General features: G+C 39.6%; 1 protein-coding gene across 1 annotated transcript in view; it reads left to right on the plus strand.

Moving 5' to 3' along the window:
- Positions 1 to 5,166: 5,166 nt before the first annotated feature.
- OPRK1 (opioid receptor kappa 1) overlaps positions 5,167 to 12,916 on the plus strand; it is a 32,216-nt gene continuing 24,466 nt past the window's right edge. Inside the window, exon 1 of the mRNA XM_050328415.1 lies at positions 5,167 to 5,764. The gene's annotated coding sequence lies outside the window, so the exon portion shown is untranslated. The remainder of the gene's footprint in view (positions 5,765 to 12,916) is intronic.

Below are 12,916 nucleotides of genomic sequence, written 5' to 3' on the forward strand. Positions count from 1 at the left end.
GGTTACTTTTCTGTTAACTAGATAAAGATCAGGATTTTCCTTCTACTTTTATTTTATTATTACCTCAGTTTTATTAGTCCTATTGACAAGTCCTATCAGAAGTACCTAGCCTGTTTGAGAAGTAGTGTGTTTTTATTTCTCCAAATAACCTAACTCTTGGATTGAAGACTAGAGAGTTTTGAAGGGAGAAAACTAGAAGGGAAAGGCAAAAAAATGGGAAATAAGCCATCAAACCAGGATATATTTTCTGCTGTTTCAAACCATCTTTGTTTTGCTGGTTCCAAAAAAAGCAGTGGTGGATCTGAAGGCATTTACAAGCAACAAATGCTTATCAAACTGATGGTGCTGCCTGAGGCAGTGTGCTATCATGGCTGTAGAAGGTTCTCCATAGCAGACTACAGAACAGCAGGCAACAAAGGAGGGTAACAAATGGAGCAACAAAATGACTCCACCAAGTAACAAGAACAGTTCCAATTGCAGTGCTGGGTACCTGCCAACATCAGATAGTGAAATCACTGAGAAGCACAGGACTTCAGAGAATCCTCTTTCTTTTTTTATTTTTTTTTTTCAAGTTTGATGTCAATTTATTTGGGTGATTTACTTCAAAGCATTTTTTAAAAATAAACTTATTAAATGTGATTGTAAAGGAGGTTAATTTTCTCATCCACCTTGCAATGAGATGGAAAATAAGTAATTTTATGGTATTTGCTATGGACTTCCAAAGTAAAAAGGCAACATTTGGGAAAGGATGAACATAATGATTGAATGTTTTTGCTTGGGAGATGTCCTACTGAGTATGGCTTGTAGAAGAAAAGATAGATTGTAAAATGGTAGTAGTAGTAGTAGTAATTCCCTGTGCTAGTAATTCCCTGTAGTCTCACTTGGAGAGCCTTGAGTCTTGTGTTTGCTGCAGGCCAGATGAATCAAAGCTTATGAAAGTTACTGTCCTGTGGTTGGATTTTGGAAAAACATGGGAAGATAATCTATGTTATTCAATTTATATGCTGATGGGATATACTGTGAAAGAAATGTTGAAGTGGAACAGGTGGATAAAAGTATTCAAGTGCTCAGAACGATAATGTCTAGTGTCTCTGTTCAGAAGCTAAAAAATAATCACAGGCTCTTTTCCTAGACTGGACTCTCTCTATGGAGCTTATAATAAAAAATCAGTTTTCCCTTGTATGTTAGTTCCTAAAGTTACTAGGTCTTAGTCTAAGTAAAGGCAGCAGGTAAACAGCCAGCTACTTTTGTCCACCTCTACCACTTTCTTTGTCCAGTCTTCCCAGCCTTATAATCTTCCTCTCGTTCCATTCCACCCATACACCTCTTTCTTCTTTACTAATTTCTTTCAAAGTCATTAAATGATTAAGGCTGAAAATTATCATAAAGGAAAAAAAATATACAAACAGATCCAATATAAAAATTTTGCCTAAATGCTGAAAAATAATGTCTTACAGAGATCATCAGCTGAGCAATTCTACCTTACTGCAGCAGTAATTTAAAAGGTTGATTTTAAACCCTCTGGGAATAGTCCTCCACTGGGAGCTATGGAAACAGGCAAGAAGAGTCTTTCTTCGCTGGTTGTAGAAGGAGGTCACTCATTTTTCTCCAGGGGTTGCTGAAGATGCCTTTCTGTTTGCTGCTGTGTGGCAAGGCAAGTGGGGCCACAAACTTGTGCTTATTTTGCTGAACTTGGTGATTTGACAAAGTGGCTTAATTCTAACAACTAATTGTAGCTATCAAAGCCATTGGAAACATTTTTTAGAGGAAGTATATTTTCTCAGTGTTTATTCTGTTTTTTTTCAGTTATCAGGGGAAGCATATTTAGGACAGGGTAAGTTAGGCATGCTTTTCAAATAGTATTAATTCTGGAAGTTTTCTCATTGATAGTCAGGCATTACCTGTCTTTTTTGAGCTTGATGATTTTTGACTGCTGACAATTTGACTTTACATGAAAAGGGGAATGATGGTGTTGGTAAAACTATACAACTCCCAGAAGATGTTTAATATTGCGTACTAACTTTTTTTTTTTTTAATTATATAACTGTATTTATGCTGCTTAAATGAAATATTTGATGGGTGTAGAACAATTTTTTTAGTGAGGAAGAGTCATTACACTCATCAGATTGGGACAAATTTGGCACTTCAGAAAGTAGAAAAAAAATTAAATTTGAACCAGGAAAGCTATCCTACCTTATCTCATATTGCATCTTCTAAACATGTCTATGTCCATATCTCAAAAGGCAAATAGGTACATAGTTGAAATTAAGTTTGGATCTCATGATGAAGAGATTGTTCAGAAACTAGTTGCAACATAATTGATTGAAGAGGAAATATGTCTTTCTTCTTAAGTGAAAAATGATGAAAGACTAAAGAAAAAAATTTGTTAAAAACAAGAACAGGAAAGGTTTAATACCTTAATACCGTGTCTGGAGGGACTTTCATGCATAGTGTTTTAAGAGCAAAAATATGTGCATCTTCTATGGTAGAAGAATAGTTATGAAGCCAACTATTTAACGGAATAAATTGCTTCAAAGACATTTTTAAATTCTGTTTCAATATCTAATAGAATTTTAAACACCCCCTCCCCCCGAATTGAATCTTCCTCAAGAGGAGAAAATTATAATTTGGCAAATGTATCTCACACTTATGGTGATTGCACCTGATAGATTTATCTGTGTCAGAATTAAATGTATCATTGGAACAAGCTGCCCAGGGAACTGGTAGAATCACCATCCCTGTAAGTGTTTAAAAAGTGTGTAGATGTGGTTCTTCAGGACATGGCTTAATTGTGGACCTGGCAATGTCAGGTTAATGACTGGATTCAAAGATCTTAGAGGTCTTTTCCAGCCTTAATGGTACTATGATGCTATGATTCTATCCTTTCTTGTTTTTTGTTTTTCTTATTTCTTGGTTGCACTGAAAAGAACATAATGCTAAACCAATTTGAAGATCCATATATCAACTTATACTTCCTAAGAGATTTTTTTCAAAGCTCAAAGATGTACAAAGTCTTACCAAAATGAGGGTTTGATAAAATCATGTGCAATTCTTTTACCTTCTGTAAAGTACAATGAAAACCAGAAAGGCAATTGGCTTTTCTCTTTTTTTTTCAAAGTTGTTCCTTATATTTTTCAAAGGAAAGTAGCAATGCAAGTGCTAATTATCAATTATATATGTATTGAGTATACTTTTATTTGTGGAAACATTTCTTTTTTAAGATGGTGTGAAATACTAAGGATAGATGTTTCCATGGAGCATGTTGTTAGATGTTCTTCTATTTTCTATTCTTATTGATCTGGAATTCTAGAAAGGACATGGAACTGTTAGAGCAAGTCCAGAGAAGGGCCATGAAGTTGGTAAGAGGACTGGAGCACCTCCCCTACAAAGACAGGCTGAGGAAGTTGAGGTTGTTAAGCCTGGAGAAGAGAAGGTTGTGTGGAGACCTCAGAGCAACCTTCCAGTATCTGAAGGTGCCTACAGGGAATCCAGAGAGGATCTGTTCATCAGGAACTGTAGTGATAAGACAAGGATTAATGGGTATAAACTGAAAGAGGGGAAATTTAGGCAGGATATTAGGAAGAAATTCTTTACTCTGAAGGTAGTGAGATGCCGGAACAGGTTTCCCAGGGAGGCTATGGATGCCCCAGCTGGATGGGGCATCCCATGTTGGCAGTGTTCAAGGTCAGGTTGGATCAGGCCTTAAGCAACCTGGTCCAGTGGGAGGTGTCCCTGCCCATGGCAGGGGAAATGGGGCTAGATGATCTTTAAGGTCCCTTCCAACCCTTAACATTCTGTGATTCTATGGAAAATAACGCACTGTTTCAAAAGGCCTGTAGGATCTATTAGGATCCTGTAGGATCTTAATAACAGGGCTAATTCGAGCAAGTCCTGCCATACTATAGTGCATAGCTTTTGATGCACTTGGACTATTTGACTCAGAGAGGTCTGATGCATAATTAGCCAGTGATGTTAACACTGTGAAAAAGCTTTAGAAAGAGGAATGACAGGAAAGCTTGCAGAAAGGCCAGACATATGATCTGCCATAGGAGAGAAAAAGTAGAGGAAAGAAGAGACTTCTGATTCTGCTTCTGACCCCTGTCTTGACTTCCATGTGTCTAGATGCACAGCACAATCTCTAAGTGTTTTCTCCATCATACAGGTGGTGAGCCTCTGTATTTGTCTCACAGCAGTATTGTGGTTCTTAAGAAGTTTGTAAAACTCTAGAATTAAGTCAGAAGTAATGTTAGAATTAATCAGAATGTATAAAATGCAGAAACTTCCAATCTACATTTTCCTTCTTCCACACAGGGCTGGTTCAGACAATTCGCTGACAGAATTTGTTTCCTCATGTCCAATTATGCACGAAACAAGGCCCACAGGGAAATAAAAGAAGGCTTGGGGAATTTAAAAATCTTCTTCCTGCCTGGACACATAATTATGATGAAAATTGGTTTAGTGTACCCCAAAAATCCATTTGGTGCATTGCTCTAAAGCAACATTGCCAATCACAGAGAGAAAGCAGTAGCTGTATGTATATATGGTACATAGGTTCAAAAATGTTGAACTTGGATCCTTTCCCAGAAGCACCTTCTCTCCAAGAGGAATTATTAATCTGGAAATGGTAAAGTCTTACTTTTCCTTTCAAGTGACAAAATCTGTAAAAGAATAATATTCATGAACATAGTGTGCAAAATAACAAATAAAGCTGACCTTCAATTTGTTAAAACAAATTGCTGTAGAAATGGTGTAGAAAGCTCACATGATACAGATATGGTTAGTATTTCACCTGATTATCACCATCTTAATACCTTAGGCATGCAGAAGTGCTTGAATTACAACAGTTTATAGTTACATATTTATTGTATTTCTTAAAATTTTTTTCCTTAAAATACATTCGTTTCTTTTAATGTACTAAGTCATGGGGTAGATTAACAGTTATGGAGTTGGAATTACAGGGAGAACGGGTGACCAGGAAAACCAGCAGTCTGAACGTAGGGCTAACAAGTCAAGGCAAAACACAGGCTCGTAATACCAGTGTCTGCTGAAACACACCATGGGTCTTCAGATTAATCACAGTGCCGAAGAACTGTAGGCTTTTTGAGCCAAACCACCAGCTGGTAATTGCACAGCAAAGGCTTATCCGAGCTGAGTTACTAAAAAGCTTCCATGGCAACATTCGTTAAAGAGGACCTTCACCTAAAACCTGGCGTGCCTGCGTGAAGCACTTTCAGGAATGATGAGACTGATCTTGTTCATGAGGGTTGGCTGAACAGCAGGGATGCCCATGAACTCTGAAATCCCTCATTTTCTTGCGACAGACAGTCCAAAGAAGAGAAAATTTAATTATAAGAACAGCTTATCTGCTTTTTTTCCCCAACATACTTAAAGAAACCCAGGAACGTGACTCTTTGCAGCAGCCTTGGGATCATTCCATTTATTTTCTTGGAGGCAACAAAGGTACAAGAGCAAAGGCTTCAAATGGTTTATTCTTGCATTGTCCACAAGAAACCTGGAGTGTCACATTGCTGTAGAAGAATAGCTCTTCTTTCTTCTTTAATTCTGTTCGCTTCCTAGGAGCTGGTCCTGTATTTTCAGTATTTCTAATAGTGGAGGGAGAGTTAATTGCAAGAGGTGTCCTTCATTGTTCCGCAAAGCATGAAGAAGAAGATCTCATCATGATCCTTTTTACTCAGAGGACCTGTCTATATAACCCAGAGCCTCATTTTCTTGGAATGAGGATTCATTCCTGAAAATATCTAAGGTAACCTCTAAAACTCTCTACTGAAATTACATATACTGTGTGATTTTTGAAACAAGACTGTGTGGTCACTGACGTGCAGCGTGAGAAGAATTCAGAATTTGCAATTATGAAATAAATATTTTAATCTTGTTACATTCACCTGACTATTCCAGAACAGTAGGACATAATTTATCTTGAATAAGTTTTTCTTTATGACTTTTAGCCTCACACATAACAATTTTAACATCATAATTAACAGACTTGTCTTGCTAGAGAACCCATAATTGTGTCTGAATTTATTGCTGACTAGCTGACACAATACATCTTATCTGAATAGTTTTTGACACTTTCCTAATTCTTCATTAATTTAAGAGGTGGATCAAACATTCTACAATCATCATGTCTGAGTATTTTTTTTTATCTACAGTGTACCAGCTCCAAGAAGAAAGGTTGCTGGAGCTCCCTCTCTTTCTCAATCTCCCTGTATGTGTGCATATACATTCATTTTCCATCTTTGGTAGTAACAAAGCCATTGAAATAAATGGTTATTTTATTTCAGAAAGAGTTATTTGCAGATCTTAGAATCATAGAATACTTTGATATCAGTGTCTTCACTTAAAGCATGCTACTGAAACAATGGGCACTAAAATACTTTTCATTCTTGATATTTCAAAGGATCTTTCCATTTACTAAAAAAAATCTTTTGGTACATAGAGCAATTAGCAACCTAAAGCAATTAGTAATCTTTTACCACAATTGAAAAGTACTTAGGAAAATTAGCTGGTATGGGATTCTAATTCATTGAAATAAAAAGGAACTGCCTTGGTGCCATTTACTTCATGAATATACTGGTAATTTATAATAATAGGTAGTTATACTAACAGTAAAAGAGGTGAAATCAGAAAAAAGGTCAAGACAACCCAGTCATGGGGTATGCTTCTGTTTAATTCCTAAGATTTTGATGAGTTTCTTTGTTCTCCTGCCAAATTCTTAATTCTCATTTGATATTGTTCTTGATGCCACTATATTGCACAGATACTTTCCGCTTCTGTAGGTTTTGTTGAGCTTGGGTTGCTCTTGCAATTTTCTCTTATAATTCTATTGATTTTCTTTTCTTTCCCCTCCTTGTCTTTTAGAAATGAAATTTGTAGCCTGGTATTTTTATTCCATTAGCCGTATTACTGAATTTAGTGGTGCTACACACAGTAAGAGATGGGATAAAACTGGACTTTGGTATTTGATGTGTCCCGCTAAATTCCCTTCTAAGTGAAGCATGAGTTTTCCAGTTTGATACGGAAATTGGCTATAAACAATTGACAAAGTGATCCCATACTCATCTTCTTCTTGTATCCTTTATTTAAACACATCTCAAAAGGCACACTTTCATCCGCTGCAAAACATTGGCATAAGTTTTCAGATTCATTTTCACACTTAATAATCAGTGGTTTAGTAACAGTGTCAAACAAGACAGTGTTAAATGGTTGTTTCTCCTCTTTGCAACATTCTATAAATGAGCTTAAATTTCTTTTTTGACTTTATCATCTAACATGCTGAAGCAAATGACTGGAAAAGGCTTAAAATATGTACCTTGCTGTTGCTTGACACTGTTGAGTAGTTCTGGTTGCTCACTGCTTGAATGAGTGTACTCTTTGGTGGGTAAAATCTGGCTGGATGGCCAGGCTCGGAGTGGTAGTACATGGAGTTAAATCCAGATGTTGGCTGGTCACAAGTGGTGTTCTCCAGGGTTCAGTACTGGGGACAGGCCTGTTTAATTTCTTTATTGATGATCTGGACAAGGATAAGTCCGCTCTCAGTCAGTTCACAGCTGACACCAAGAAGGACAAGAGTGTTGATCTACTGGAGAGCAGGAATGCTCTGCAGAAGGATCTGGATAGGCTGGATTGATGGGTCAAGACCAATTGCATGATATTCAATGTTGGATACAAAGCCCATGAAGCACTACAGGTTTGGGGAAGAGTGTCTAGGAAGCTACTCAATGGAAAAGGAGCTGGTGCTGCATGACAACTGGCTGAACATGAGCCAGCAGTGTGCCCAGGTGGCCAAGAAGGCCAATGGCATCTGGGTTTGTATTGAAACTAATGTGGTCAGCGGGACCAGGGCAGTGATTGTTCCTCTCTACTTGGCACTGGTGAGGCCATACCTCAAATCCTGTGTTCAGTTTTGGGCCTCCTACTCCAGGAAAGACATTGATGTGCTGGAGCATGTCCAGAGAAGCAATTAAGCTGGTGAAGGGTCTGGAGTACAAGTCTCATGAGAAGTGGCTGAGGAGCTGGGGTTGTTTAGCCTATGGAAAACAAGGCTCAGGGAGGACCTTAACACTCTCTGCACCTACCTGAAGGGAGGTTTTAGCGAGATGAGTGTCAGTCTCCTCCCAATTAACAAATGACAGGACCAGAGGAAACGGCCTCAAGTTGCACAAGGAGAGGTTTAGATGGGATATTAGGAAAAATTTCTAAACGGTGGTCAAGCATTGGAACAGGGAAATGGTGGAGTCGCCATCACTGGAGGTATTTAGAAGATGTGTAGAAGTGGCACTTGGGACATGGTTTAATGGTGGGCTTGGCAGAACTGAGCTGACTGTTGGAACTGATGACCCTAGAGGTCTTTTTCAACCGTAGCGATTTTGTGATTCTCTGAAATATAAGCAGGGAGAAAAACGAGCACGGCTACACAGAAGTGCAGGCAGAGGGGAGGGGGCTGTGAGGGGGCTCACCCGGGCTGCCTGTTCCCTGTTCCCGGGTGGATCTGTGGGAGTCCCGGGGCTCCGTCCCCGCTGCTGGGCTGTGCGGGCGGTGCCGCTCCCGGCGGCTCCCGGGGCTCCGGCACCCTCTGCTGTTCCTGCCCGGCGGGACCGGCTGCCGTTCCCCTGGGAGTCCGGCTCCACCCGCCTATGGGACATGCGAGTCCTTGCCGTGTGTGCCCCTGGCTGAAGGCGCTCTTAGTGCAGTTTGACAAATTTTGGGCTTCACGCTGACTCTTGTTCTCGAGTACTTGCTTTCCAGTTCTTAACCCTTTGTTCGGTGGGACTTAAGCCCAAATAACCTCAAGTAACTGATAGTTTGTTTTTTGAGCATTAGTGGTACACGAATGTTTAAGAAATCCCTTGCTCACTTCCCTCCTGCTCCTCCAGTGAGGAAAGCTGTGTCCTCCCAACCTCGTTTTTCTTGATTCTCTCCACTCTTAGCATCACTATTAATCTACTGTTCACTCCTGCAGCCCTAGGTTCTCTGTGGCATTGACTGAATGACTAGCAGGACTCGATTAGGTGGGAAAAGGAAAGGGGAAACGGCTATGGGGGCTTTAGCTTTCCCCACTTCGTCCTGGAGTTAGCAGCCACTCCGTTCCGGAGAGATCGGTTTAGTCAGCTGGTGCAGGCACAACCCCTTATTCAGAGAGCTAAAGTCACCACTCTTTTATCACAGCACTGTTGTCTTTAAGCCATTCGTTATCTATGAATGAAGGTGCCAAAAAGAGGAGGCAGAGAAGGTGGGAGGCGCAAGGTTTAGGGGCTGTGGGTGTAAAATTTTCTTTTCTCTAGCTTCAACTACATAATTTTTCTCTTGTTTCTGCCTGGCACTAGGATAAGACAACAAGCATTCTAAGTCTGAAGCAAAGAAGATTAAGATTTAGGTATCATTGGCATATAATCAACACAGTTCTTAACCCTGCTGGAAATGAATCATCTTTCTTTTTGTGTCGAAAAGGTAAAGACAAGTCTCTGCAGGAGCTTGAGCTCTTTGGGGAAAAGTCAGTACTTATCCCACACAATCCACTGGGATCATCCTAAAATGAAACGACAAGGTTAATCTTAAAGCAACTTTTATTTATTCCCGTAAAACTCATCAATCACACCAATATCATCTCCTGTGTCAGAATCAAAGCTGGGTGGAAGCTTGTGTTGTGTTAGCAGACTCCAGTTCCCTCCCTGGAAGAGTACAAGCACTTACCGGCAGAACTGTGCTTCCACATATTGGGAAGTCAACTTGCTGTGAAAGATGATTAACTGAAAATGTCCAGAGGAAAAGTTATTGTAAATAATAATAAGAGAGACTTAATTGTTTTGGTTTGTGGTTGGTTCTTTTTGCTTGTTTGTTTGTGTGATTTGTTTAGTTGGGTTTTTTTAATTAAAAAAAAAAAATCTGTATCAGATGAACCACTCTGTAGACCAGATATCTGTATCTGTTATACAGATATAGGTGGAATACTAAAGTTTTGTCCTTTAAAGAGAAGTCTTAAAAGTTGTTCTTTAGCTCACGTTCATCTGCTCTAGGCATCCTTGTATCACCTCTGGAGTCACAGCTCTAGCCTGCTCCAGAAAAGTGAGAAGTTATAAAACTTCCAGCTGAGGACCTTGATGAGGTGAAATGAAATTCAGGGAAGATGGCAAAGTGGAGATGTGCTTTGACAATTCTGCCTCTGCTCCAAGGTGCTGGCATGTGTGCCATGGTCTACTGCCAGGGAAGTGCTGCTGAGGGGAGGCAGGGTGACAGCAGAGTGAAGCAGATGGCTTCTGAACTCTTTAATCCCAGCCACTGACTTCCTCACTGCCAGTTGGCTCTTCTCTGTATGACATCTGTCATTTTTAAAGTCCTAAAGTCAGAAACTTTTCAACACTTGCCCCAGTCCCTCCCTGCAGTTGGCAGCTTGAGGGTGACTGGTCTCTCCATACCCTCCCAAAGACATTTCTGTGGAAAGTGGACGTCTTGGGACAGGCCACAGAGACTGTCCCAAGTGCTCAGTATTTTACTGAGTTGGTTTCTGAAGGTGAAAATAGAGATCTGCACCAGTAATTTTTTATAAATGTAGCACATTTTTTTAAATGTAAACTCTGCCATCTACAAGTAAAAAAAAACCAAAAACAAACAAACCTAAGTCTTATGCTGAATATTTACTCTACTGTGAACAAAATATGTGCACAAAAGATGTTTAGGTAGCATTACATATACTTTCCTATCTCTCTTTTTCCCCTTCCTTTCCCTTGCTGGTCTTTGAAGAGAGTAAAACACACCATTTCCCAAAAGCTGTGTTCACACAGAGAGCTGACATTTCTAAAGGCAGAGAGACAGGAGAACTTTGTTTCCCTGGAAACTGGAGCCACCACAAAGTGTTTCCATTATTTTCTACCTTTACTCAGGTTCACTATCTTGTAGCTTTTGGTCAATCATGTAGCAAAACCAATTATGAGCTGAAAAAGCATCTTGATAGTGTGCTCCCCCTAACTCATCTGGTCTTCCTCCCAGCCTCTAGAATAGAAGGTGACCTCTATAAATGATCCTGTATTGAAATATTCAGTGTTACAGTTCATGGCTGAACTTCAAGGTCTGCCCTATCCTGCATATTTGACTTATACCCATAAAGTGTCGTGGTCTTCTGGGAAACAATGCCAGCACCTTAACAGCTTTCCCTCAAAACCTGCATGTCCTGCAGTGATGGAGCTGGGTCTCTGCTGCAGCTCGGTGAGTGGGTGCTGCACAGAGTCATGCCAGTGATTCAGTGTGGTTCATTCTTATCCCTGAGTCAGGGCTGAATAAATGTACCAGCACACTGCTCAAGTTTTAAAGCAGTGTGCTGATACAGGCAGCTCTTTAGCTTTTGGTAAAAAAAAAGGAAAAAAAAAGACAATGCTGAAGCCTTTTCTATCTGATATTGTTAAATATCACATATCTCCCTTTCCCCATGTTTGAAAGAATTTCACTAGGATTACAAAAGAAAACACTTTACAGATACGAAATTCCAGGTTTATGGTTGCCCTTCCATCTAAATGTAACAATATTGTGGAGCTGATTTTTGGCTGAGGTAAACAGCCTGGAGAAAATGAAATCTTGAGTAAATGCACGTGTTGTAGTTCCTAAGTATCAGACAGCTGAATGAGGGGTTTTTTTACTTTTGAGTGCTGGAATTCACAACTTAAGCAATTTTCACTAAATTTAGAATGTAGAATTTGGCATATAGTTTTGTTTTCTAAATTTAATGTAGAATTTGGCAATTTGGCATATAGTTTTGTTTTCTAAATTTAAAAAGTCAAGTGATTTCTGTTATGTTTCCCAAAGCCCAGTGAGGTGAACACTGGGTCTAAACTATCATAGCAAAAAACTGGGGGGCATGCAAAGCCACATGTTGTAAGAACAGTACTGGGGGAAAAATGCAGCTGAGTGGCGAGATTATGTTTTTATGATGTCTTTGCTCTCTAAATATTTCCTTGCTTTCCTCTGAAATAACAAGACCTTCTGTTTGATGTCAGCCCTCAGAAGGAACAGGGACTTCTGGCATCAGCATGTGGACAATCTGGGTTAGGACAATCTGCAAACACTGCCTTTTTCTTCCCTAGTGACTTCAGGGGACTCCAGCCCTTTTCCACAGGACTGTTGGGAAAAGCACAGAGGCACTGAGCAGCTGTGTGTTGAATGAGAAGATGGTGATGGATAGCGGTTCTCCCTCTGCCCTTAGTTTTTCTCTTGGTATCATTGCAGGTGTTTCCAGTATCCTGCTGATAATCCAGATCTTCAGGTTTTCATCAAGAAAGCAATCACAAGAAAGGAAAAGATTATTTTCTACTGATGCATAAAATTTTGATTTGGCTTTCAAAAGACAACACATTTGCCTAGGCCAAGTACTTGTTTTCTACTCTATTGCAAAGACCTACAGTAGCCAAGAGCCAAAGTTGAGCCTCCAACATGGAACACACACACAGTTGCATTAGGCAGCTTACATGATGCCTCTGGCTGACCTATAATTTGCAGTGCTGTGGTCAGACTCCACCTCATTCCAGTCTCATGTATTTGCAATGCAAACTCCGTTAAGGCTCAGTGACTAAAGCTGTAAGCATATCTTTTTTGTGCTAACTTTGAGATCAGTGGGCAGTTTCAGCACAGAATTTAGCTAGAGAATGAGCAGCTTACTCTCCAACCACTGGTGCTTGTAAAAACTTTAAGTCTGCTATTTATCTTGCTATTTTATGTCATCTATACTGCTGATTTATGAAGAGCGATAATAGGCTTTTCTTATCCATATACAAGTTTCTGATTCACCTGTAGCAATTGCAAATGACAAAATGATTGCTCATAAGGGCTAAATTATTAATGAGTGCTAAAATACTGCTATCTTAAAGCTCTTCTGTATATTTTAATTCCAGAATATAGAGAAGTCTGGGGA

The sequence above is a fragment of the Myiozetetes cayanensis genome, unplaced genomic scaffold, assembly GCF_022539395.1.
Source record: "Myiozetetes cayanensis isolate MyiCay16 unplaced genomic scaffold, myiCay2020 scf1, whole genome shotgun sequence".
Lineage (NCBI taxonomy): Eukaryota > Metazoa > Chordata > Aves > Passeriformes > Tyrannidae > Myiozetetes > Myiozetetes cayanensis.